Source organism: Vigna unguiculata, chromosome 7 (assembly GCF_037176805.1).
Source record: "Vigna unguiculata cultivar grain cowpea cultivar isolate G323 ecotype 2 chromosome 7, ASM3717680v1, whole genome shotgun sequence".
In the NCBI taxonomy this organism is placed as follows: domain Eukaryota; kingdom Viridiplantae; phylum Streptophyta; class Magnoliopsida; order Fabales; family Fabaceae; genus Vigna; species Vigna unguiculata.
Window position 1 is genome coordinate 28903328 of NC_140798.1, and position 27364 is coordinate 28930691.

At 28.9% G+C, this 27364-nt stretch overlaps 1 non-coding gene and 1 pseudogene across 1 annotated transcript; one reads left to right on the forward strand and one right to left on the reverse strand.

Annotated features, from left to right (window-relative positions):
* Nucleotides 1-300: 300 nt before the first annotated feature.
* On the reverse strand, nt 301-24517 carry LOC146884754 (uncharacterized; annotated as a pseudogene).
* LOC114192842 (small nucleolar RNA R71) lies at nt 2418-2524 on the forward strand. Its single transcript, XR_003606161.1, has one exon. It is a non-coding gene; the product is annotated as a small nucleolar RNA R71 (small nucleolar RNA).
* Nucleotides 24518-27364: the final 2847 nt, after the last annotated feature.

Here is a 27364-nt window from a genome sequence, read left to right on the forward strand (position 1 = left end):
AAGGTAATTTTTAGCATTTGATGATCTCAATTCTGGCACCAAAACTCATTCCCATGCTTAAAATTCCAGTTTTGTTTGAAAACAACCAAAATTGCATGGTTTGCCTTAATGAGATGATTAGATGCTAAAATTCACCTTTTCACACACAAACATAGAGCTATAAACACAAACACATAATTACATACACAAACACATTTAATCACACAAAAGATGAAATTGAAGTGCAAAAACATAATTAAAACACTGGGTTGCCTCCCAGGAAGCGCTTGTTTAACGTCATGAGCCTGGCGCCTGTTTCATTTAAGGTTCATCCAGTTGAATGATTGTGGCGAGCCTATCAATCTCACCACCAAGATAGGGCTTCAACCTTTGCCCCTTTACAACCCAGCTCTTTTTAGATTCAGGATCCTCTAGCTCAATGGCTCCATAGGATTTCACGTCTTTGACAAGGAATGGTCCTGACCACTTTGATTTTAGCTTTCCAGGGAATAATCTCAACCTGGAATTGAACCATAACACTAATTGGCCTGGATAAAATTCTCTTTTGAGAATTTTCTTGTCATGATAAACTTTCATCTTTTCCTTGTAGAGCTTAGAGGACTCATAAGCGCTGAGTCTCCTTTCCTCCAATTCTGGCAGCTGTAATTTTCTTTTTTCTCCTGCTGCCTCATCATCATGAACACCAGCTAAAGCCTTTTTTAAAGGGTTCGCTTTTGTCACTTGCTTTCTAGCTGATAAAAAAGTTTCATCTATCACATCCACTTTGAAACATTGTTGTTTGTCTTTAGTATGTTGCATTGCCTCGAATACAGTAAAGTTGACTTCATCATCCTGCACTCTGACCTTTAGTTTGCCATCATCAACATCAATAATGACCTTGGCTATTTTCATGAAAGGTCTTCCCAGTATTAGAGGGACTTCAATGTCTTCCTCAATATCCATCACAACAAAATCGACTGGGAATATGAATTTATCAACTTTAACTAAAACATCCTCTGCCACTCCATATGGATACTTCAAAGATCTGTCAGCTAATTGCAATGTCATCCTTGTAGGCTTTACTTCTAGATCTCCTATTCTCCGTAGCATAGACAGAGGCATCAAATTTATACTTGCACCCAAATCGAGCAATGCTTTATCTACTGGCAATGTTCCAATTGTGACTGGAATTGTGAAGCTCCCAGGGTCTTTGGATTTCTGAGGTAATGATTTCTGGATTATAGCACTGCACCCTGCTTCCAGCTCCACTGTCTCTTCAGAAAATTTTCTTTTCTTTGTTAGGAGCTCTTTCATGAATTTTGCATAAGTTGGCATCTGCTCCATAGCATCCAAAAAAGGAATATTAATCTGCAGTCGTTTGAAAATATCCATGAACCTTGCAAACTGCCTCTCTTTGTCCTTTTTGGAAGGGTTTTGAGGGTATGGAAGGTTTTTCAACTGGGGTACCTGTTTCTCACCCTTCTCCCTCTTTTTCTCCTTATTTTTATTTTTTTCTTCTTTTTCTTCTCTTCTATTTACAAACTCTCTTTTATTTTTTTCTTCCTCTCCCTCACACTCATTTTTTTCTTTCTCTCTCTGGTTCCTCCAACACCTCCTCCTCTGCAACCAGGTTGTCTCCAATCCCTCTTCTCACAATCTTACCACTTCTGGTAGTAATTGAATTACAGTGCTCCTTCGGATTAGTCTGCGTGTTGGCTGAAAATTGACCTGCTTGCTGATCTGATAATTGCTTAGCCAACTGTCCAACCTGTACTTCAAGATTTCTGATTGAAGCTTCTGTATTCTTCTGATTGGTCAAAGAAGCTTGCATAAACTTTTCTAAAGTATCCTCCAGTTTAGATGTTCTGTCATGCACCGAAGGATAATGTTGTTGCTGTTGTTGATAAGGAGGTTGTCTGTTTGAAGGACCAGCATCTTGCTTCCATCCAAAATTCTGATTTGGATTGTTTCTCCACCCCTGTGAAAAGTTGTTATTGTTGGAGAAATTTCCTGGTCTTCCTTGGTTGCTCACATATTGAACTTCTCCTTGTGAGCTACTCTGATAAGAACAATGACCATTTGGATGATCTCCTCCACAGAAGTCACATCTCATGGGTTGTTGACTAGGAGAAGATTGCACAACTTGCAACTGCTCTGGTAATTTAGACATTTGCTTCGTCAGTGCTTCAATCTGTTGAGTCAGAATCTTATTCTGAGCTAAAATCGCATCTGTAGTACTAAGATCAAGCACTCCCTTCCTCTGAACAGTTTGCCTATTATGCTGAGCTTGATGATCTGTGGATGCTAATGCCTCAATGATTCTTGTTGCTTGCTCCGCATCTACACTCATCATTGTTCCACCTGCTGCTGCATCTAATATCATCTTGGTGTCAGGCCTCAGACCATTACAGAATATGTTCAACTGAGCAATATCCTCAAATCCGTGATTTGGGCATTTCCTCAATAAGGAATTGAACCGCTCCCAAGCTTCACAGAATGGCTCATCTGGTCCTTGCCTAAACGTCGAAATATCAGCTTTGGCTTTGATGTAGCGAGATGGTGGAAAGAATCTGTTCAAAAATTTCTCCTCAACATCCTTCCAGCTATTCAAACTCTGATTTGGATGTGACTTAAGCCATTCCTTTGCTTTACCTGCCAAAGAAAAAGGAAACAACCGCATGTATACATGCTCAAGATCTCCTTCTTGAAAGCCCATGGTTCCTATCAATTCATAGAATGTAGAGAGATGAGTGTATGGATCTTCATTATCCATTCCAGTGAATTGATGAGAACTAATCAAGCTGAGGAAAGCTGGCTTCATCTCCAGAGTTTTAGTGGTGGATGGTATTGCTATGCTAGAAAAATATCTTGGTCCTTGTTGCATAGCATAGTCTCCAAGTGTCTTCCTGGCTGGAGCTGGTCTTTGATTCTCCATGTTTTCTGATTGAGGTGTGATGGAAGTACTGGAAGATTCTTCCCTTGTCTTTCCTTGCTTCTTTTTGCTTTTGCCTCTGTTCCTTCTAGCTGTCTTCTCTATCTCCGGGTCAAATGCTAATCGATCTTCCGGAACCTGACCTCTTAAGAGCATAAATCAAACAGCTCAAGCAAGGATTAATACAAAGGAAAAATTTAATAAGCTATCTAATAAAGAAAAATATATACAAAGCTGGATGAGATAACTAGAAATTTCAAAAGAACACCGTTCCCCGGCAACGGCGCCAAAAATACTTGTTGGTTCCTCTTGGCAAGCGTACCAAAAGTCAACTGTAGTATAATGATTTAAAGTAGGAGTGTCGAACCCACGAGGAATGGATTCAGTTAAAATAACTAATTATCTCGATCAGCATATATATACAAAGATTTTAATTTGATTTGACATTACTATTGCATGAAATTAATATAGTAAAAGCAGAAAAGTTTAGAAAAATACAGTAAAAGAAACTGGGATTGAATTTCATCTATCTCCCTTGTTTGTAATCTGGATGAATATAATATATAACATCTGAAAATACCAATATTGATGCACACTCAAAAATCATTTATACCGATCCCTCGCGTATAAAATTCATAAGATTAGTTTCCTGAATATTGATTCCTCACATATTCAACAAACTATCCAGCATTACGGTCGAGTGTTAAAAGCAATTGATATATTGAGATCTATTCCTAGCATCACAGTATATCAAGTATCATTGTTCAAATCAGATTTTCAAAAATACTTTCCAGTCAGATCTAAAAATAAAAATCAAAACATCTATTGATCAGATAGAAGTAAGCATTAAGAGCAAAACAATAATACCAATACTGAGTAAAACAAAAATGCTATATATAAATATCACCAGATTACATCCAAGTTCGAGTATATTACATTCAATCCCAAAGGAGAAGATTAGCCACTCATGGTAGCCAACAAAATCCTATGAGCTAAGAAGAAGAAGAAAATGAGAAACTGTGATGCTCCTCCTGGTGGCAGCTCTGCAGCACGGACCTCTTCTCTCCCAAAATTCCAAGCTGATTTGCAGTTCTGAACCTCCAAAATATATATACAGCCCGAACTCTCGCTTGGGCTACTGAATCTCGCTTGGGCGAGATAGAGTACTTCAGCATGAAGGAAGGGTCTCGCTTGGGCCACTCATTCTCGCTTAGGCGAGATAGATTTCTTCACGTTGAAGGAATGTCTCGCTTGGGCGACCACGTTCTTGCTTAGGCGAGAATTGAAAAACTGGCATGGCTTCTTCACGAAATCTCGCTTAAGCGAGATTAAGCTCGCTTGAGCGAGAAAGGCGGCAAGTGTCTCACTTAGGCGAGAAGACTTTAACTTTTGGGCGAGCCTGTCCTAGCTTGAGCGAAACACCTTAGTTCTGAGCGACCTGTAGCAGATTTTCCTCCTTTTCTTCTCTATTTCTTGCTTCTCCTTCACTCTTCTTGAGTTCTCTTTAATCTCTCCTGAAAAACACACAAAATAGGATCAAATGATTTCTTTAATTCAAAACTTGGAAGCCTGTGATTGAAACTTAGATTTAGGGAGAATCAATATGAAATGAACACAAATTTAAAGCATAAGTGCCAAAGTTTGTTATGAATCTTTACTGAATTTTGGCACTTATCACACAACCAAAAGGTTTTGAAGTACAAGGCAAATAGAATCTTGTATGCAAGCTTCATAAAAGTTTGTATGGGTTGAAACAAGCACCGCGACAATGGTATAAGAAGTTTAATGAGTTTATGAGAAACTCAGGATTTCACAGATGTGAAGAAGATCATTGTTGTTACGTGAAGAAATATGTTGATAGTTATATCATTCTTGCCTTGTATGTTGATGACATGTTGATTGCTGGTGCTAATATGGCAGAAATTGACAGGTTGAAGAAACAATTGTCAGAAAATTTTGAAATGAAGGATCTTGGTCCAGCCAAGCAAATTCTTGGTATGAGAATTTCCAGGGATAGATCTAAAGGTATTCTAAATTTATCTCAGGAAAAATATATAGAAAAATTACTTAGTAGGTTCAATGTTAGAAATGCTAAAACCAGGAATACACCTTTGGGAACTCACTTAAAGTACTCAAAAAGGCAATCTTCTCAGACAGAGGAAGAAGAAAATCACATGTCTAAAGTGCCATATGCATCTGCAGTAGGGAGCTTGATGTATGCTATGGTTTGCACCAGACCTGATATAGCACATGCAGTGGGAGTTGTGAGCAGGTTTCTATCCAATCCCAGAAAGGAGCATTGGGAAGGCGTGAAGTGGATATTGAGATATTTGAAGGGCACTTCAAAGATGCATTTGTCCTTTAAAAGAAGTAATCTCACTTTACAGAGGTTTTCTGATGCAGATTTGGGAGGTGATTTGGATGGTAGAAAGAGCACAATAGGTTATATTTTTACGTTGGGTGGCACAGCTATCAGTTGGAAGTCCAAACTTCAAGGAAGAGTCTCCCTTTCAACCACTGAAGCTGAATATATAGCTATTTCAGAAACAACAAAAGAGATGATATGGTTGAAGAATCTTCTAAAAGAATTAGGAAAAGGGCAAGATGAACCTTCATTGTTCAGTGACAGTCAAAGTGCCATTTGTCTTGCTAAAAATCCAATTCTTCACTCCAGATGCAAACACATTGAATTGAAGTATCATTTTATCAGAAACTTGATAAATGATGGAGATTTGATTTTGTTGAAGATTCCAGGTGCAGAGAATCCAGCTGATATGTTAACCAAGACTGTCACAACAACTAAGTTGAGGCTTTGCATTGCCTCGACTGGCCTTCGAGAAAGTTGATGATGAAGGCACTACACTAGGTGGTAATATAAATCAAACCCCAAGTGGGAGAATTGTTAGAATTATGGTGCTTGATTTAGTCCCACATCGCTTAGAATAGTGAGATGTGGTTCTCTATTTTACTATATAAGAGACTCTATGTAAAGCTTTAAGATACACTAGAAATACAAATACTTCCTAGTGTAGTCGTGGATGTAGGCATACACATTGTACGCCAAACTACGTTAAATTCTCTGTGTCTATTTTTCTCTCCTTTATTCTTTCCTTTATTGCCTTGTTCCTAACAGAATGCTGAGAAATAGTCTAAGATGAAGGTATTATTCCTTACTCATTTTTATTGTGCTATTATTTGATTGCTTCTGTTTAATTGTGATGCCACTTCATCATATAGGTAATGTAAAGGGAGAAAGGGAGAAATGGATGAAAACATAAATTATTAACTAGTTTTGATAAGTACATAAAATTGTTTTATTTTTTGTATAATGTTTGTTTGAATGTTTGTATCTTAAAAGTGAGTTTTCAGAAACTTGTTAATCCTATTGTGGTCATGCTAAACTCTTGTAAAATGAATTTCTTTTTGGTATATTGTGTAGGGACGATTTGTGAAGAGGGAATGATAAATGCAGAAAGATTGGGACAATTTATAATAAGAATATTGTGATATTACATTGTTGGAAGAATTTTTCATGTCTTTGGTTTTCGGTAGTGCTTGGATGCTTTCTTGGTGAAAATGTTGTGGATAAATTTATGCAATGTAAATTTTTAGAGGTACAAAAATGAAAATCTATATCCAACTGTTGTACTGGGCAACATGTACTATATTTAAAAAAAAAACAGTGCAAGATATTATATCGGTTCCTACGAACAATTGATGTAATATTCATTTTTCCGGTCTTAAATCAACTTTTTCTATTAAATCGCTTCTTTTTTAACAAATGTTATAATATATTATATTACATCGGTTTTAATAATTAATGTAACATGCTTTTCTCTTATTAGATTGTCTAATACAACATCAGTTATAAAATCAGTGTAATATATCAAAAAAATCTGATGTAATATCTCTTTGTTGTACAAAGTGTATTTTACATTCACATGACTAATTTAAAATATTTTCTCAAATATTAAAAAAAATTTAAAAAGTAATAAATCTAAATGTTTCACAAACTTCACTTTATTTTTAAAACTAAATGATTTAAAAAAAATGGTGTGATGTTGCTTTACATCTCACATGAACTAAAAATATATTAAATTAAAATATAACTAAATATATTTTTTTTATAAATTAATTTTATAAAAGTGAGTAGTATCTGAAATTTAATTTGTAATGTAATATTAGTATTTATCTTAAAAAAAATTTAGACTATATTTCTTTTTGAGGTATAATTTGTTAAGATGGTATAATTTACTCTTTAAATATAAATTTCTTTGTTTATTTTTTTCATGTAACGAAAATCCTAGGAAGAAGGTGATTGGCACCGGAATCCAGTTAAAAGAAATAAAAAAAACATATATTTTAGTTTTAATGAGCAGATAAATGAATGAAGAAAGTAAGTGTTAATTTATGTTTTTGAAGTTGGAGTTGGAGAATGAGTGAACATAAACAAACAGAATATGCATTACGTAGTAGTTGAACTACCAGGTCATTCAGTTATTGGGGTGAAGAAATCTTGATGTGAAAATAAAGATTCAGATCACAGGAATATAAATAAAAGAAAGATTATGATGGTGACCGAGAATAAATTGATGGTCCCATTGAAGAGTCCCCACGACTCAATGCTGGTTGAAATCTGAAACATAACTAACCTAAACCTTCTTCACTCATCACACTTTACTTCTCTCATCATCATATGTTTATGTGACGTAGTAATTGAATCCCTAAAATAATATATACAGAAGCTGTACTTTCTATACATATTGACAGCTATTTCCCATAAACTTGGAAGATACTGGCCAGGCAACACCGCACTCCAAGATTTTTATTCACTTTTCCCGCTCCTTCTGTCACCCACAAAACACCAATTTTAAACCATATAATTTACCCATCAGACCGGAAGGCCTTAACCAGGGACTCAGAATGTATTCTACTGTAGCTCGCCAACATTTTGATTTGTAAAAATTTTGGTTAAATTTTTTTTTTTATATTTTTGTCAAAAAATTTTAGATTTATTTTTTAATTTTTTTAGTTTTAAATTGATCCCGATTTTTTAAAAATTGATGTAATTTGATCTTTTTTGTTAAATTTCTTGAAACGAAATAAGATTTTTCATCAAAATTGACATTAGGATTATGTCAATTACATCAACAAAGAAAATCATCATTATTCAAAACTTTAATTTTTATGAAAAAACTTTGATCCAATTCAAAAAATTTAACAAAAAAAAAGACCAAATTGCATCAATTTTTTAAAAATCAGGATCAAATTGAAACTATAAAAAACCAGAGAATCAACTTGATAATTTTGAACAAAAATAAAAACCAAAAGACTAATACCAAATCTTTTATATAAACTACTAAAAATTGTATTTATTTTTTATGATAATAAAAATTATAAAATTATAATTATTGTTATTATTATAATTATAAAATTAAATATAAATAATTTTATAATTTTATTATAATTAATTTTCAGTGATCAAGTTTCAAAAAAATAATTAAATAAAAATATGGTTAAATTAAACAAATAATCACTTAAAAAATAATATTAAGAAAATAATTATTTTATTTAAAGAATATTCAAAAGGTCAAATTAAAAAATAAATTTGGATAATAAATTTTATTTTCTTATGTATTGGTATAAATATATAAAAAAAATTTCAATATCAAATATATAAAATATATTAAAAATATTAAATATTTAAATTATATATTTTAAAATTATATAATAAATTATAGTTTAAAAAATATTTGGGGGTGGGGTGCGGGCCATGGCCTCCTTTGTCATATGTCATAATTTAAGTTGGCCACTAAATTTGAAAACTTGTTCCTAGTTGAAATTTTTAATATGTCTAGTCAAAAGCTCCACCGATAGTTCGTTTATTTTTTATTTTTTGAATTAAAAATAAATGTATATTATATTTTTCTAAAATTATAAATATATTATAACTTAAATTATTAACTCTTATCAATTAAATTTTAATTATTAGTTACAATATAATAATTTAATATATAAATATAATAATTATTTCAAATTTATTCAATTACAAACATTAAATAATCAATTGAAAGTTTAAATTATAAATAAAAAATAACAGGTCAGTCCGTTAGTCCTTTTGTGACGAACAAGTTATAATTTCTAATCCCTTTTTAGTAGTGGATTAGTTCAAATCTAACCTAGTTTTAGCAAGTCAAAGATAAATTGGGCAAAAATAGGTTATACTTACTTGTTTTACCACTCCTAAAATCATTATTGTAAACTTATATATACCGATGTAAGTTTAAGATCTTAGGTAAAAAAATAATATTAAAAATAGTATTTCTATTTAAGAGAAATAATCTTAATTAATAAATGTTCTTAATATATGATTAAATAAGATCTTCAAAAACACTTGTACTAGAGAAAAAAGAAATATGAGCTATTTAAAATAAATTAATATATTAGGATCAATTCACTAGTGAGTTAACACATCATATCATGATCTTTACGTATGAATGCTTATCATAAAGTGGAATAAAGATAAGATAGTTATTGTTGAAAGTTTATATTGACCCTGGATAAAATCAATTTATAGTAAATTTTTTAAAACTCTAGAAAATGGTATTTTAGATTTGATAGTGGTTTGGAAACCGTGAGACTTGATTATTTAAATATTAAAAGGTTTTACTATAAATATAGTCGTTATAAAAGATTTTCATTATTTTAAAACACATAATCTCTCTAGAAACCATTTTTCTAGAGTTATATGAATTCTCTTTAAGAGTTCCATCTCTCTGGTCATCTGATTAAAGATCTGAAACCGTATGAGTGATCCTTGCGGCGAGCTCTTCAATTTGGACCAATTAGTTTCTTCGTCCACATAAGTTAAGTTTCCACCCTCTTTTTGGTCTATTTTCTATTTTTTGTTGCATGTGAGCCATCTTCCGCTTGCATGTGTCGTTTCAATAATCAATATAAGTATTTGTTGATCAGTGATAATGGAATATCCTGATCGTTCTTGTGATGTTCCTATGTGTAGATAGAGCATCCTGTGGAGTTAGAGGCATTTGACGTCTATAGAGCTGCTTAAGAAGGATAACAGGTAAGGGAAGCTAATTGTATTGTTTTAAAGTTATAAATTATAAACTATATGGTTGTACTGTGATTTGCTAGCTAGATTGGTTGTATGATGAGATTCTGAAATATTGTATGGTTGTACCGAGAATTTGATGTTGTATCTGAGTTGTGAAATGTTATGTGAAATATATGAAATTAGATTTTTATTTGTTTACTTGAGAATAATTGATGTTTTAGTGGTGCATTTGAGATAGATTGATATTGGTATTCATGATGAATTTGTGTTTTGGTATTTGGTATTTGGCTGGTATTTGTTAAGGTTCTTGGGAAGTTTGGCCTGATTTTCGTAATGCAAAATTATGCAAAAAACATGTACACATAATTATGCATACTTAGTGAGTGAGTTTTCAAGTCAGAAGCTCCTGAAGTTTGGAAGTTGCTAGGCGAGTGTCAAAATCAGTAACTTTTTGACTTGGGAGTTGTTGAGTGAGCAATTCTCGTTGGGCGAATTATTTGAAAGATTTTTCCTAGAATTCCAATGATAAACTCATTGGGTGAGCCATTTGGTTGTTGGTCGAAAAGGACAATTTTTCACTTCTCACCCAATGAGACTCACTAAACGAGTGGATAAGAACCTGACCAAATGTTGATTGATCTATTTTAGAAGCTTTTTAACTTCTATGAATGCTTGATTTAGAAATGATTAAAAGATGAGATGTATATGAGATTGTTTATATGAAGTTCAGTTGAGATTAGTTGATACTATTTCAAGGAGAATTAGTAGTGGTTATTGTAGTGTAAACAATGATGTGGGAGTTTGGTTGGAAGTTATACTAATGCTCTAATGACCATCAATTTCTCAAATCGCATGTGGTGAGAGGAGCGGGAGGCATTAGCCTAGGGATTTTACCTTGACCAAAAGTGTTAACGAACTAACCTTATGTGTGGTACTATCTACCGTTGTAGAGCACTAGATGCCACCACAAGTGCACAACTTACTAGGACTCAACATCAATGCTTGTATCCAGATAATTGAGTCGTAGTTGTAATTCTTTATATGGAATAGAGTGATGGATTTTGTATGATTGATATAATTGTATTACCAACTTATTTGATCTTTTAAATCTTTTGTAAAGTAGCTTATCCTTCTTCTATCTTTCTATCTTGTGTTGTTTGTCTTGCTTTTGCGATGATCACTTATTCGGTGAGAGCAGAGGTTAGGGATGGCAACGGGGCGGGGCGGGGACGGGTTTCGCTATCCCATACCCATCCCCGCATAAAAAATTCATCCCCATCCCCATACCCAAACCCAACGAGTATCAAACTTTTTTCCCATCCCCATCCCCACCGGGTAACGGGTATAATCTCGTACCCATACCCGTACCCGTGTTCTAACTACTTCAATATTAATTTTTATAAAAGAAAAAAAATTACGGTAAAGAAAACATAATATTATGAAATATTCAATATTAGGAGGATTTTCTTCGATGCCAAATACCTTAAAATAAATTATAATTGTTTACATTTTATATTAGAATACAAAATAAAATTTCATGTGAACCAAAACATTTATTAAATTTGCAAACTACAACATTGATGAACTTAGTTGATAAAATTAAAAAATATTTCAAAAAAATATAAAAGGAAAACAAATATTCAAATTAAAATATATTTTAAATGTTTGTTTACTTCAATTTTTTAAATTCTAATGAATCTCTTTTTTATATACTAATAAAAGTTATAATATATCACTTGATCAAAATGACACAAAGAACAAATAATAAACATAATAATAAAAGGAAAACAAATATTCAAATTAAAATATATTTTAAATGTTTGTTTACTTCAATTTTTTAAATTATAATAAATCTCTTTTTTATACACTAATAAAAGTTATAATACATCACTTGATCAAAATGACACAAAGAACAAATAATAAACATAATAATAAAATTTTGACATAGATTTTGTATCTTTTGAACTTCAATATATGTTGGATAGTGACAACAAAATATTCATAGCAATTACATTAAATTTTTATATTGTAGTAAATAAAAGTTATTTATACAATTAAAGTGAAAAAAATTACAGTATGATTAATAGTGAGTTATAAAATAACAAATAATTAGATAGAATATATCAAAATATTATTCTACATGATGAAAATAAACAATAAATAAAAATATTAAAAAACTAACAAATGTGTGTTTTAGAAATAATTTGAGAGACTATCGAAAGAAATCGCACAAAGGAAATCAAATGTATAATTAAGGTATGATAAAATGAAAAATACCTTAGAGAACTAATTATTAAATTACGTTTGAAGTGGTTAAAATTAAATAGAAATACCATTAGTGACAAAAAAATTTGTCATTAAATTACAAATAAATTAGTAATTAAATTGGTCACTAAATCAAGTATCGATTTGATCATTGAATTAGTCACTAATTTAGTCATTGATTCAGACAATAAATCAACTACTACCACCAATGACGAAAAATAGTGACTGATATGGGTTACTAACTAAATCAGTCACCATTTCATGTTTTTCTTGTAGTGAATTATCATATACTATTCCTAAATATCATTATATATATATATATATATATATATATATATATATATAATTTTAACCACTTCAAACAGAATTTAAAGTGAAAAAATTACATTATGATTAATAATGAGTTATAAAATAAAAAATAATTAGATAGAATATATCGAAATATTATTTTACATAAAAAAAAATAAAAACAATAAATAAAAATATTAAAAAACTAACAAATGTGTGTTTTAGAAATAATTTGAGAGACTATCGAAAAAAATCACATAAAGGAAATCAAATGTATAACTAAGGTATGATAAGACGAAAAATATTTTAGAGAACTAAGAAAACTTTTCAAATATCAACATATATACTTAATGGTTGAAAAATAACGAAAATTATTTTAATGAAACAAAAGAGTTCTTCAAATTAAACAAAAATTAATAATAATAATAATAATAATAATAAGTAAAGAATTTTTTTTATATTACCTTAAATTGAGAGTATAAACATTCTCATGTGAAAGGAAAATTTATAATAAATAAAAATATTAAAAATAATATAAATATTCAAATGTGAGGCATAATATTTTTTTTTATTAACATACATCATTTTAACATAATTACATAAAGGTTATGATAAGATAAAAAATATATTGGAGATGAGAATGAGTTTCATGACAAATGAAATAATTAAAAGAAAAAAAAAAAAATATATATATATATATATATATATATATATATATATATATATATATATATATATATGAGTTACTTGATTAATTGTGAATATTTTAATAATTTAAACGAGAATGAAGTTATGGCGGGGACGGGTATTATGGCGGGTATATGTACATCCCTATACCCATCCCCATACCCAACTGAAAAAGTCGGGGATTCCCTATACCCATACCCATATCCAGTCAATGCGGGGATTCCCCGTCAAAACGGGGACGGGTTCGGGTAATACCCACGGGGACGGGTTTATTTGCCATCTCTAGCAGAGGTGGTTGCAGATTTAGAAGCACCTCTAGAGGATGAGGAGTCATGAGTTAATTTAGTGGAAGGTAGCGTGGAGTTGTAGTAGGTGGTTATTATGTGTATAGAGCTAGATTTAGTTTTTAGTTGATTTGTATAAATGTTATATTCTTATAGTCCTATCCTTATAAGACTGTATTAATATGCTTTATACACCATATTATATTGTGAACACTGAAGTGAAACATCCTATTGTACTAAGTTATTTAGTTTTCAAACTACTTAAATTAGGATGTTACAAATCACATCTTACAAACTAATTTTGTAAATTTGAAGTAGATTTTAAAATTTATTTCTTAACAATTATTATAAAAATTAATAACTCTTTTTTATCATAAATTTTATTAGTTTCTTTAGTGATAATTATATATATATATATATATATATATATATATATATATATATAAGTTAAATCCAAACAAGATATTAATCATATATTTTGGAAATTTATTTGTTTGCCCTTAATTAATTTTATGCTATGTTGTTAACACAATATTCAGTGAACTTAGTTTTAATGTTACATATATTATGAAATAATAATATAAAAAGTTATACTAGCTTGAAGATGTTTTTCTTCTTTTTAGTCACACATTCCAATCAAATATGAATATATAATTTATAACCGTCCGTTACTCAATGAGAATCATGTGACACTTATCCTCTTAAAAATCAAACACGGTAAAAGCAAAGACAGACAGAATGAGTGGAGGAAGAATAAATACGTAAGAAAGAGAGAGAAAAAAAACATTATTATTTATTTACTAATTGATTGTTAGATTGTTTCTAGTTTTGTGACATGACAACAATGTGTGCATACTTAGTTGACTATTCACATACATATTTTTAATAAAACTATATAATATAACAAATACTAATAGAGACTAGATTTATTGACGATTTATAGTTTTAAAGATTAAGTGAATTAGAATTTCAAGAACAAAAGTAATTGATATAATTTTAGAGATATTTCATCATTTTGTAAAATTTGGTTACCAATTTGATCAATTATTACAATTTTAACGTTTTATTCTAAATTTAAATTTAGAACAAGGATTAAATTAATTTTAATCTTTAATTTTGATACGAAATTTAAATTTATCTTTAAACAAAATTTTAATACATTTTTATCGTTAAACTATACAAATGAATAAATATAATCTTCTTAATTCAATTACTTTAATTTTTTTGTTGATATGTCAACATTTGAATTGTTTAGATCATTTGATAGGTTTTCACTTTAATATATATATTGTGAAACATGCTTGACATATATACGAAATTTAATATAGTTAAACTAAAATGATTATATTTATTCAGTTTGAAAGTTTAATGATCAAAGCATATCAAAATTTCAGGATATGACAAATTTTAATTTTAATTTAGATACTAAAATTATACTTTAACATTTAACATAATATATTAGTAATTGTTAATATACGGTGAATTTGGTTTTGAGTGCAGTTTGTGGGGGAAACGAAGAGAATACAAAGAAGAAAAAAATTAAGATAGAAAAAAAGGATGGGGGTAAGGAATGCAATGCTTTTTGTTTTGGGGTATAAAGTGTTCAAGAATCGCATCACTGCATTATAAACAAAGGGAATTTCCCTGTTAACTTTATTAACCTATGGACACCGCAAAAAGATCCCAAACTTAATATGCTTCCCTATTATAATGATTCTTATTTTTCTATCAACTTAACATTTACTCAGTCTCCACAATATATATATATATATATATATATATATATATATATATATATATTTCATATGTATTATAAATTTCAATATTAATATAGTTCAAATAAATCCAAGTTATGAATCTTTATCCAAGCTCAAATTTTATTGATAAAATATATAATTAAAAATAGAAAGAGTGATATGTGATCTTCTAAGTGTTAATGAGTAGATTTTAAGTCTTATTCAACCTTATAAAACTATCTTTAAGTGTTAATAGATGCAGTGGCGGAGCTCTTCAGGAGCTGGCGGGGCCACGGCCCCCCAATTTTTTTTCAATTTTTTTTTAGTTTTTTCAATTTTTTTAAATTATTTGTTTAAATTTGTTTAAATTATGTATATTATTAAATTTTTTAAATTATGTCTATCTTTTTAAATTAGGTAATAATATATTAAAAAAATAATAAAAGTTAATTTAGATATTTTTTTAAAGTATAATATTTAATGTTAATAAATAGTAAAATATAAAATCAAATATAATAAAAAAAATTATTAAGATAACTTTCATTTTCTCTTTTCATTGTTTACTAAGTTTTTTATATGTTGTACTTATCTCTCATTTTTATCTAACTTTTTGTTACCGAAGAAAAAAAAAAAGTTAAACAGGAACTCATTATTTTTATCCTCATTTTTTAATCTTTTCTTCCATTTTTAAAGAAAAAAGAAGATAACTTTATCTTGTCTAACTTGGTAATGAAATACCTGTTTAATATTTAGTATTAATTTTTATCTTATGACATTTTGTATATTATTTATTTTTTATGAATATAGAAAAGTAAATAATGTATTATGTGATTTTTTATAGACAATTTTTAAGTGAATTTGATTATCATAATTTTTTGTCGTAGTTATGTCTCTTAATGTTTGATTAGATTATGATAAAGAAAAAGTTAATATTAAATTTGTTTTTTAAAGAGGTATATTGATGAAAAATAAAAGAATAAATTCATTTTTTTAAATTGATAAAAGAAAAGTGAAAATCAAAACAGGACAATATCGTTACTCATTGCATAACAATGAAATGGAATGCTTGTGATGACTTTTGAATCGAAATGAATATTTTGTAGATAATATGGTTATTTATATTGGAAAAAAATATAGCTGAAAAATGTACTTATAATTGAATTATTTGATAAGTTCTAGAATATGAAAAAAATGATGGATAATCTTTAGATATGTGAAATTTCTTTTATAGTTATAGTTATACTAAATTATATATTCATTTTATTGAATTAGTAGCAGTAATATTAAATATATAAATTTTAAGTATATTATTTTGGCTCCCCCATAAATTTTGATTAAGATCCGCCACTGAATAGATGGTCTGATAGCAAGTGACATGATAGATCCAACAAACAATAAATTTTTCGACAATGGATAACATAATATACTGAATCACAAATCTTGTTAAAATATATTCAAATTCATGACACTCATATCATATCATGTTAAGAGGTTAATTTAAGTCTAATTCAACCTTATAAAATTATCTTGTAAAGTGATATTTATACTTATTTATATACTACAAATTTGACATATCTCTAGTCGATGTTTACACAATTTTTTTAAAAGAAAAAAAAATCAATAAATCCCTGAATATTTAAGACGTTAATAAAGTCTATAGTCTTGAAACTAATTGTTTCAATTATATTAGTATTTTCAAATTAAAATTTTTATAGTTTTATATTATATTTCTTCCAAATGATAACTTAATTCAAAATTATAGAAAACATATATTTATTTTGTGAAAAGTTTTAAATGTTAGTTAAAAATAAAGAGAGACCACTAATGTAAAAGATAGAAATAACAACAATATATTACATAAGTGGGTGGCAATCATCATTAAAAGCTACAACTTAATAACTTCTTTGTTTTAATTAATTATCACACATACCACATTCATTTTAATAGAATCTGATGTTACATATTCTAATTTTAGGACACTAAGGAAACATGTCCTTTTTTTTCTTCTTTCCCACTTTCCACCGCCTTTATTCTATCCTTCTCTCCACTTTTCCACGGTCACTTAAAACTGCAATTTTTTTTTTAGGATTTATTGACCTATTTTTTCTGCAATTGTAAGTACTTACTTCATATAAGCTAGAAAGCGACATTCTAATTTCATATTCCTCATGATTTTAACACACTTGATGGAACTTTCAAATTGATTTAGTTCAAAGGAACATATATTTATATCTTTTTTTAACTTTTTATAGAAAAGTATTACGATTATACAAGTGAGATTTAAGATGAATAAAATTATTATTATTAAAAACACACTTTTTATTGATGACAATAAATTATGTAAAAGGTGACACATTCATATAAGTTGGGTCTATGATTTCTTTTGTGTTGGAGTCACTTATATTATGACCAAAACAAAAGATGTTATAGAAGATGATATATTATGATAAAATAAGTTATTAATATAATACTTTTTTGTATGAAAATTAACGTATTTTTTATAAAATGTTGAATATACAAAACTTTTATATTAATAGTTATATGTTATTACAAGTTTAACTCATATAAATTCGTATCATCTCAAAATCTAAAATATTAAGATAATAAATTTATAAATTTTTCATATCATTTAACTTTTTTATTTTTACTCTATATAAAATAAATTCATATTTGGATTTTCAATATTTTTTTCTAAGTGTCGATATTTAGACATTTTTTAGGAAAATTTTCAATACATGAATCATACATACGTAAAATATCACTAATAAATCTTTCAAAAAATAATTAATTGAAAAGACATCTACAATAAAATATATTTTTAATTTATATACAAAATTGACATTATTTTCAATTTTTAAATACTTAAAATATATATTTATCAATTTTCTTCTATACATTTTGCTTAACTTTCTAATTTTTTACCTGAAATAGACTTTGATTTCGACTCTCATTACTACGCTATGTTGATAAAGGTAATCTTAATATTTTTCTTTTTCTATCAACTTTTTTTTCCGCGAGTGTTATCATGCCACCCTCCATAAAATTAAATTTATAAAAAAAAATTTTAGATACAGTAACTTTATAGAAGTTTATAATCGATGCGTTTATAAGTGATAAACAGTTCAAGTTCAATATATATAAAAGAAAATAATTCAGTCTAAAAAAAGTTAATGGAAGAAAACTTGAGAATAACATACAAATTTCTTAAGGTAAATTATTTTGAGGAATTTGGCTATTTTTAAGAAAGTTAATCATCAACTCTAATTTGTCAGATAAGATAATTATATTTAAGTTTTATTTAAAAAAAATAAAACATTCTATTTCTCATTTTATAGTTTCGTAGACAAGATAATGTCATGATCACATTTTTTTAGTTAAAACTATTTTCCCCTATATGATTTTTCATTTTAAGATTAACGGCATTTATATTTGTCAAAACAAAGTTTTTGAGTATCATATTTTTTTAACAATTTTATAAATTGTTATTGTCAATTCGAATATTACTAATAATTACATACTCTATCGAATAACTTTAATTAGTTTCAAAGTTTTTTATATTGATTTTATTAAGATTCATTGAGAAATTGAAGCTTGTTCATAGATATTTTTAATAGATAAAGTTTACAAACACTATATGGCAACATATAATGTTTCTTTCTTGTTTTGTTTTGTCATTTGATTTTCGTCTAGATCTTCCGGATTTTACTAGTGACATGTTAACGTACTCATATTATCTTAAATGCACATTAGACATATTATTGTGCAAATTTTGACAAAACAAACTTAGGACAATGATATTTTGAATACTAAATTTTAACAATTTTCTCTTAGGTGTCATCTTTAAGTAGTTTTTGAATATTGAAAATGATAAAAAAGAAATATAGAAAACTACTTAGAAGATGACACCTAAAATTGTAAGAAAAAGTTGTTAAAATTTAGTAGTCAAAAAATCGTTTTCCATATCAAATACATTATATACAAATTTTGATCGAGTTTTTCTTTTTAAAACAATAGTTAATGTCATAAAATGAATTTTTGTTTTCTTTCTATTTTTTGAAAATTAGTTACATTTATTTAACTTGTGTGAAAGCAATAATCCTTTGAAGTTTCTGAATTAAAAGCCAAAACCTAGTTAAATGATTACCTTTCTGTATATGTAATGTAAATGTCCACATTTTGACCATTGAATGATTAATGTTATATAGTTAAGCTTACATTTGTAAATAGTCACCCAAAAATATGATTAAAGGGTGATCACTAAATTTTAAGAGTTTATACGATAAGTCCTTTTTTTTTCTCAATACGAGAAGTGATAACAATATTATATATCAATTTGACAAGCTTTTTTAATTTATTAAAGTCATGCGCTATTTATACATGAACACACCAAGTCCATACAATAATCATTTCATATTCGATACAAATCATCACTCAGTTAATAATTAATAGACGATAGATAATATCTCACGTATACCACCGTATAGTAATTTTCAATTAGAATTTTGTTAGAAACTATCGTTATTACTTAAATTTCTGACCGTATAGCACAATTTCTAATTTTATTTTTTCAAATATCATATTATATTGGATTAAGTATGTTTTTAATCCATGAACTTTAATCCAAAATTAGAATTTGTTCCTGTCTGAAACTTCGATATATTTTAGTCTCTAAACTTTGAAAATAAATGAATATAGTCATTTTAATCCAATTACGTTAATTTTATTTTTTTACGTATCGAACGCGTTTTATGTTAGTATTGTAAATTATTTTGTAGTTTCCATGCAATAATACTTCATTATAGAGAACTACTATAGGATCTTAAGATTCATGATTCTCACCTGTTATAATCATACTTTCTTTGCTCATAAATCATAATAGGATACTAACATTGATCCATGAGAGATCCAATAATAATGCGTTCTTCAATCTCTATTCTTCAACCTCCTTTTCCCAATCTATCTTATCTTTTTGTCTTCATTACTCCTCCCACACTCTCTTTCTTGATGGCTTATTGTGAGATAACCTTATGACCAGAGACAAAATCCTAATATCCTTTTATAAGCCAACTTCAATCAAGTTGGGCTGAACTTTATTTTATTTTATTATGACTTCCCATAATAACCAATAGGTCCTTATATTTTATCAAATCACAATTGGGCCATCATAATATTTCAAATGAGTCACATAGTAGAATTAATTCGTCAATTAATTCTAACATTCTCCCACTTGACCCATATGATGTCATAACATTATGTGATTTAATACATAAACATAATGTGCATTAAAGGACCTTACATGAATTGGTTCAATCATTATTCACAATATAATAAGGGTCATGACGGTATCACATCATTCACTCGACATGATTCCTTCCATGTACTATTGTATCATCCCTTTCTCCTTAATATGACTTTAGCATGAGAAATCCTTAATGAGTTCAAACATAATGTCATTTTTTTTTCAATAATAACATAACATAATTTGTTTTCTTCATCATAATTTGCATGCATAAACATAAAGAAGAAAACACAACCTTCAGAAACTTATACATTAAAGAGCTCAGAGTGTTAGATAAACATTAATAACTTTAACATTCAACATTTAACATTCACTAGTAGACACAATGCCCATTTTTTTACATGGCCAACATATAATTGGGTGGTAACCCTTTTGTCAAAGGGTCAACAATCATAAGATTTATGCTAATATGTTCTATTGACACTCTATGTTTATGAACTTCTTCTTCAACGATAAAGTATTTCAATTTCATAAGCTTGGCACCTTTTGAATACCTGTCGTTCTTAGAAGAGAAGACTGTTGCGAAATTATCACAATAAATTCTTAGCAGCTTGGCAATATTGTCGACTACTCCAAGTCCTTAAATAAAGTTTCGTAACCAATTAGTTTGGACTGTGACCTCAAAGCATGCCATAAATTCAGTTTCTATGGTGGATGCAACAATGACAGACTGCTTCACACTTTCCATGAAATCGGTCCCTCGGCTAAAAGATACACATAATCAAATGTAAACTTTCTTGTATCCATACAATTGGCAAAGTCTAAATTTGTATAACCTATTACCTCAAGATGATCATATTTTCTATAAGTAAGCATGTGATTCTTTGTTCCTTGTAGGTATCTTAAAACTTTCTTTGCAGCTTTCCAATGCTCCAATCCTAGATTACTCTGGTGTCTACCAAGCATACCAACTGCAAGACTAATGTCTGGCCCCGTACATGTTTGAGCATACATCAAACTTCCAACAAACAACAGATGCATAAGGTATATCTTCCATTTGTTTCCGTTCCAAATCATTCTTTGGACATTGCATGAGACTAAACTTGTCTCCTTTCTATATTGGAACGGGAGATACTGAACATTTATCCATTCTGAATCTCTCTAAAACTTTATTAATGTATGCGTTCTAAGACAAACCTAACAGTCCTTGTGATCTATCAGGAAATATTTCTATTCGTATCACATAGTATGCCTCACCCATATCTTTCATTTCAAAGTTATTAGAGAGAAACCTCTTAGTCTCACTTAATAGACCAATATCATCAGTCGTAAGCAATATATCATCAACATACAGAATCAAAAATATAAACTTGCTCCCACTGACCTTCAGATATATACACTGATCAATAGTATTTTCCTCAAATCCAAAGGACACAATAGTATCATTGAACTTAAGATACCATTATCGAGAAACTTGCTTAAGTTCGTATATTGATCTCTTAAGTTTACACACCATGTGTTCCTTTCCTTCTCTAGTTAACCCACTGGTTGGCCCATATAAACATCCTCTTCTAAATCCTTATTCAGAAAGACAATTTTAACATCTATTTGATGCAATTCAAGATCATAATGAGCTACTAATGTCATGATAATTTTAAAAGAATTTTTCCTAGAAACATGCAAAAATGTTTCCTTATAATCAATACCATCTTTCTGAGTAAAATCTTTGGTAACAAGTCGGGCCTTGTAACATTCAATATTACCTTGAGAGTCACGCTTAGTCTAAAGACCCATTTACACCCAACTCTCTTGCATCCTTCAAGAAATTCCACAAGGTCCCATACGTCATTCTGTGCCACTGATTTAAGCTCATCTTTGATGACATCTAACCACTTATCAAAATTATCACCATTAATGGCTTTTGAAAATGAAACTGGATCATTATTATCAATACTTAAGTCATTTTCTGACTCTTATAGATAAACCACATAGTTATTCGAAATAACAGATTTTCTATCTCTGTGAGATCTTCTTAATACTACTTCTTATGGTTGTTCTACTATCGGCTCATTGTTAACGTTAGGATCATTAATTTGTTGTTCTTCTTAATTGTTGTAAGTTTCTACAACATGTGGAACAACAACTCTTGATAAATAAGTACTAGCTATAAGAACTTGTACTCTAACTTCCTTAATCTCCACATTTCGTGAAGCTTCACTCCCACTGGTTTCACATTTCTCAATGAACCGAGCATTTCCAGTTTCAATGATTCTTGTACTATGAGTAGGACGGCAAAACATATACCTTTTTGATTTTTCTGGATAACCAATGAAATATCCATTGATTTTTCTTTCATCCAGTTTCTTTTCTTGCGGATTGTATCTTCTTACTTCTGCTTGACAACCTCAAACTTGCATGTGTCTCAAACTGGGTTTCCTACTTATCCAGAACTCAAAAGGAGTCCTTTTGAACAACTTTACTAGGAACATTGTTCAATAAATACATGACAATCTTTAAAGCATACATCCAAAGCGATACATGTAAACATGAATTACTTAACATACTCCTAACCATATCCATTAAGGTTCTATTACGCCTTTCTGATACACCATTTTGTTGTCGTGTGCCTATCATTGTGTATTGAGCATAAATACCACGTTTCTCAAGGAACTTAGCGAACAGATCAGGGTGTTATCCACTTTCATCATATCTTCCATAATACTCACCACCTCTATCTGACCTTAAAATTTTCACCTTTCTGTCTAATGGCCTTTCCAGTTCATTTATATAAACTTCCAAGGCATTCACTAATTGAGATTTTTCATGCAGTAGATAGACATGTCCATAACGTGAAAAATCATCAATAAAGGTGATGAAATGCTTCTCTTTATTGAAGGAATTTACATCAAACGGACCATATATATCGGTGTGTATGATTTCAAGAAGTTGAGTGCTCCTTGTGGCTCATTTCTTTGTGTGTTTTGTTTGTTTGCCTTTAATACAATCTACACACACATTCATATCAGTAAAATCCAAATTCGGAAGGATTTCATTCTTTACTAATATTTGCATTCTTTCTTTGGAAATATGTCCCAAACGCTAATGCCACAAGTAAGCAAAACTTTTATCCACTAAACTATGTTTAGTGTCAACATTGTGATGCAAGGTCATAAGAGTTTCAGCATATAAATTATCCAAATTCAATTTATATAAATCATCATAAAGTGTACCAAATCCAATCATACAAGTACACTTAAACAAACTGAAACAACCATTCCCTAACTTAAAATACTATCCAACAATATCAATCTTAGACAAAGAAATTAAATTTCTAATGATACTAGGTACATCAAAATTATCCATAAGGTCTAAGTGATATCTAGTGTCGAGGATTAGACGATAAGTCCTGACAGCTTCCATTGAAACTTTCTCTTTATTGCCCATGAAGACGAACTTCTCATTTGGGTTTATGGTTCGGGTTGAAAAAATCCCTACATCACATTAGAAACATGAATCGTACATCCACAATCCATCCACCAAGCATTATGAGGAACTTCAATTAAGTTTGATTCAAAACATACGTGAGCATTATGCTCACCTTTCTTTTCGAACCAAGCTCTACGCTTTATGCAGTCCTTCTGGAAATGTCCAGAATTTCCACATAAATGACATTTGCCATTTTTCTTCTGGATGTTGGTTGAGAACTCGTTAATCTTTAATGGTCTTTTACCCTTTCCATGTTTCTTTGCAACTTTCTCTCAAGCTCCTTGATTCTTCGCATAATGAACACCCGAGAGAATTTTCATCCACTTCCATTCTTAGAGACTTAAGTCTTGCTACGATATTTGTCATCTCGATCACATGCTCATGCATAGTACGCGAACTATCAAACTTCATGGTGGTCAATGTACTCATTAATGTCCCAGTAAGGGACTTATCAACAGTTTGGGAGTGCTCTTCCACAAATTTCTTAAACTCTTTCACATTATCAATTTTGGGAAGAGCAACCTTAATGTTGCTTGCTATGCTCATTCGCATAAACATTTACATAAAATCTAGTCAGGGAAATTCGATCCATTGAAGACTAGAACAAACATATAAAGATACCGGAACAAAGACTTCAATTATCACATGCCTAATATCAATGCTTTGAGTCATAAAACTAAATTAAATACAGATTCAGACATAAATAACCATTATATGCATACTAATGTTCTCCTTTGGGAGATCCACTAATATACAAACATAAACATAAATGATACTAATCATATTATATAACATTATTGATAATTAAAATATGCATTAACTAAAATCACCTACTACCTTTGGGTATATAAATAAAACTAGTGACACATACAAAATTATCTACCATCATGCTCATTAATTATAAAAACAACTAATCAACGTTTGGGCGATCCTGAAATGCCTTATAATAATGAACTTCAATTAACTCATAAATCAATTATTCATAATTTAGTATCCATACTACGGGTAATTGAAATAAAATCATTAATAATTTGAAATCAAAAAAACTTTAAAATTTTGGCCACTTTGGTGACTAACAAAATTTATCATACTTGATCTCAAATAAATAAATATACATTTAATTGCTATAAATCATACATAGCATTCTCATTAATTTTAATTTAACAATAACAAAACATACACATTATTGTAAATTAAAAATACATTATTCATATAATAAAAATATTAACGTTAATTGGTGACACAATTCAATAATATCACCACACTTGATCCATGAAAAACAAACAATTAATCCAATAATAATTGATTCATGGAATTTGCAATTCAAACATTCAATTTCTTTAATTCAAGAAATTCTCATAATAATTCAAGCCTTTTATTTTGCAATTAAAGCACAACGGAAACAAACATTACAATTGCACATTAAATATTTGTTTGATCCATCATTAAACTCGATGCCCACAAAGGACACGTAACCAACAAAAACTTTCATCATCATGTCATTGAATTCAATTAAAGCATAAAAGAAAAACATTAAAGAAACATAACAATGCAATTCTTCAATTAACAATATATCCCTAAAACTTATAATTAGGGTTCATACAATTGTGAAAAATATAATTTTCAAAATCCCTAAATCCATAAGTAGGGTTTATCTTAATTTCAAAAATCCCTACAAAATCATAATTAGAGTTTATAATATCATAAAATCCCTAAATCATAATTAGGGTTTATTATAGCATAAAATTCCTAAATTCATAATTAGGATTAATACTTTCATAAAATCCCTAAATTCATAATTAGGGTTTATAATAATTTCAGAAGAACACAATTTGGGAAAAAACATCATAATCATAAATCTAATAACACATGCTCTGATACCACATGTAAATTATTTTGTAGTTTTCATGCAATAATACTTCATCATAGAGAACTACTATAGGATCTTAAGATTTGTGATTCTCACATGTTATAATCACACTTTCTTTGCTCATAAATCATAATAGGATACTAACATTGATCCATGAGAGATCCAATAATAATGCGTTCTTCAATCTCTGTTCTTCAACCTCCTTTTCCCAAACTATCTTTTTGTCTTTGTTACTCTCTCACACTCTCTTTCTTGATGGCTTATTGTGAGAGAACCTTATGACCAGAGACAGAACCCTAATATCCTTTTATAAGCCAACATCCATCAAGTTGGGCTGAGCTTTATTTTATTTTATTATGACTTCTCATAATAATCAATAGGTCCTTATATTTTATTAAATCACAATTAGGTCATCATAATATTTCAAATGAGTCACATAATAGAATTAATTCTAACAACTATTGGAGTTGTTTACACTGTTTGACATATTCCCGATTCAATATATGTTGGGAGATGTGTTTAACACCTAAAAAAAGATTAACGTAATTGGATTAAAAGGATTATATTCATTCGTTTTTAAAATTTAGGGACGAAAATGTATCGAAGTTTCGGACATGGACGAATTCCAATTTTTGATCAAAGTTTAGAGACTAAAAACATACTTAACCTTATTATATTTTATATTTATTAAAATAATATTGTTTTAAATTTAGTCAGAATTTAGTTACGAAAATTTTAATTGTGAGCTAATTCTTTTTTTTAGTTAAATATGTTTTTGGTCACTTAACTTTCGATAAAAATTAGAATTAATTCATCTTTAAAACTTTAACCCAATTTAGTCTTCCAACTTTAGAAATGTGTAAATTTAATTCTTTTAACCAAATTTTGTTAAATTTATTTGATGTTTCAAACGCGTTTCTTAACTAACATTGAAGCATAAATATGTCAAATGATTTAAACAACTAAGATGTTATCATGAAACTTAACAAGATTTGGTTAAAAGAACTAGATTCACGCACTTCTGAAATCGAGATAAGTGGCCCAAATTTTCAAAGAATGAGTAATTACAATTTTCACTAAAGATTAAGGGATGAAAAACATATTTTACCCTTTATTTTTTATTTATTTTCTTAATTTTTAATTAATCAAAAATATTATTTTAGGAGGTAATTAAAATTAATTATGCAATATTTAATTAATTAGATAAGTAAAAAGTTAGATAAATTATTATTTTTTAAATATACATATTTAGAAATAGATATAAATAAATAAAAAATAAATATTTTGGAAAATTATATATAAAAGATATAAATATTTCAACAAATGATATATAAATAAATATTTAGATAAATAGATATAAAAAGTAGATAAATAAATACTTAGAAATACTTATATTTAAAAATGACTTAAATTAGAAAAGCTTTTAAAGAAATTTTTGTGAAAAAATTGAAAATTTTGTCAACCTTTGACCCAATCCCATCTATATTAACCTTCAGCCCAAGCCTGCTCGGGTTGATTTTCAA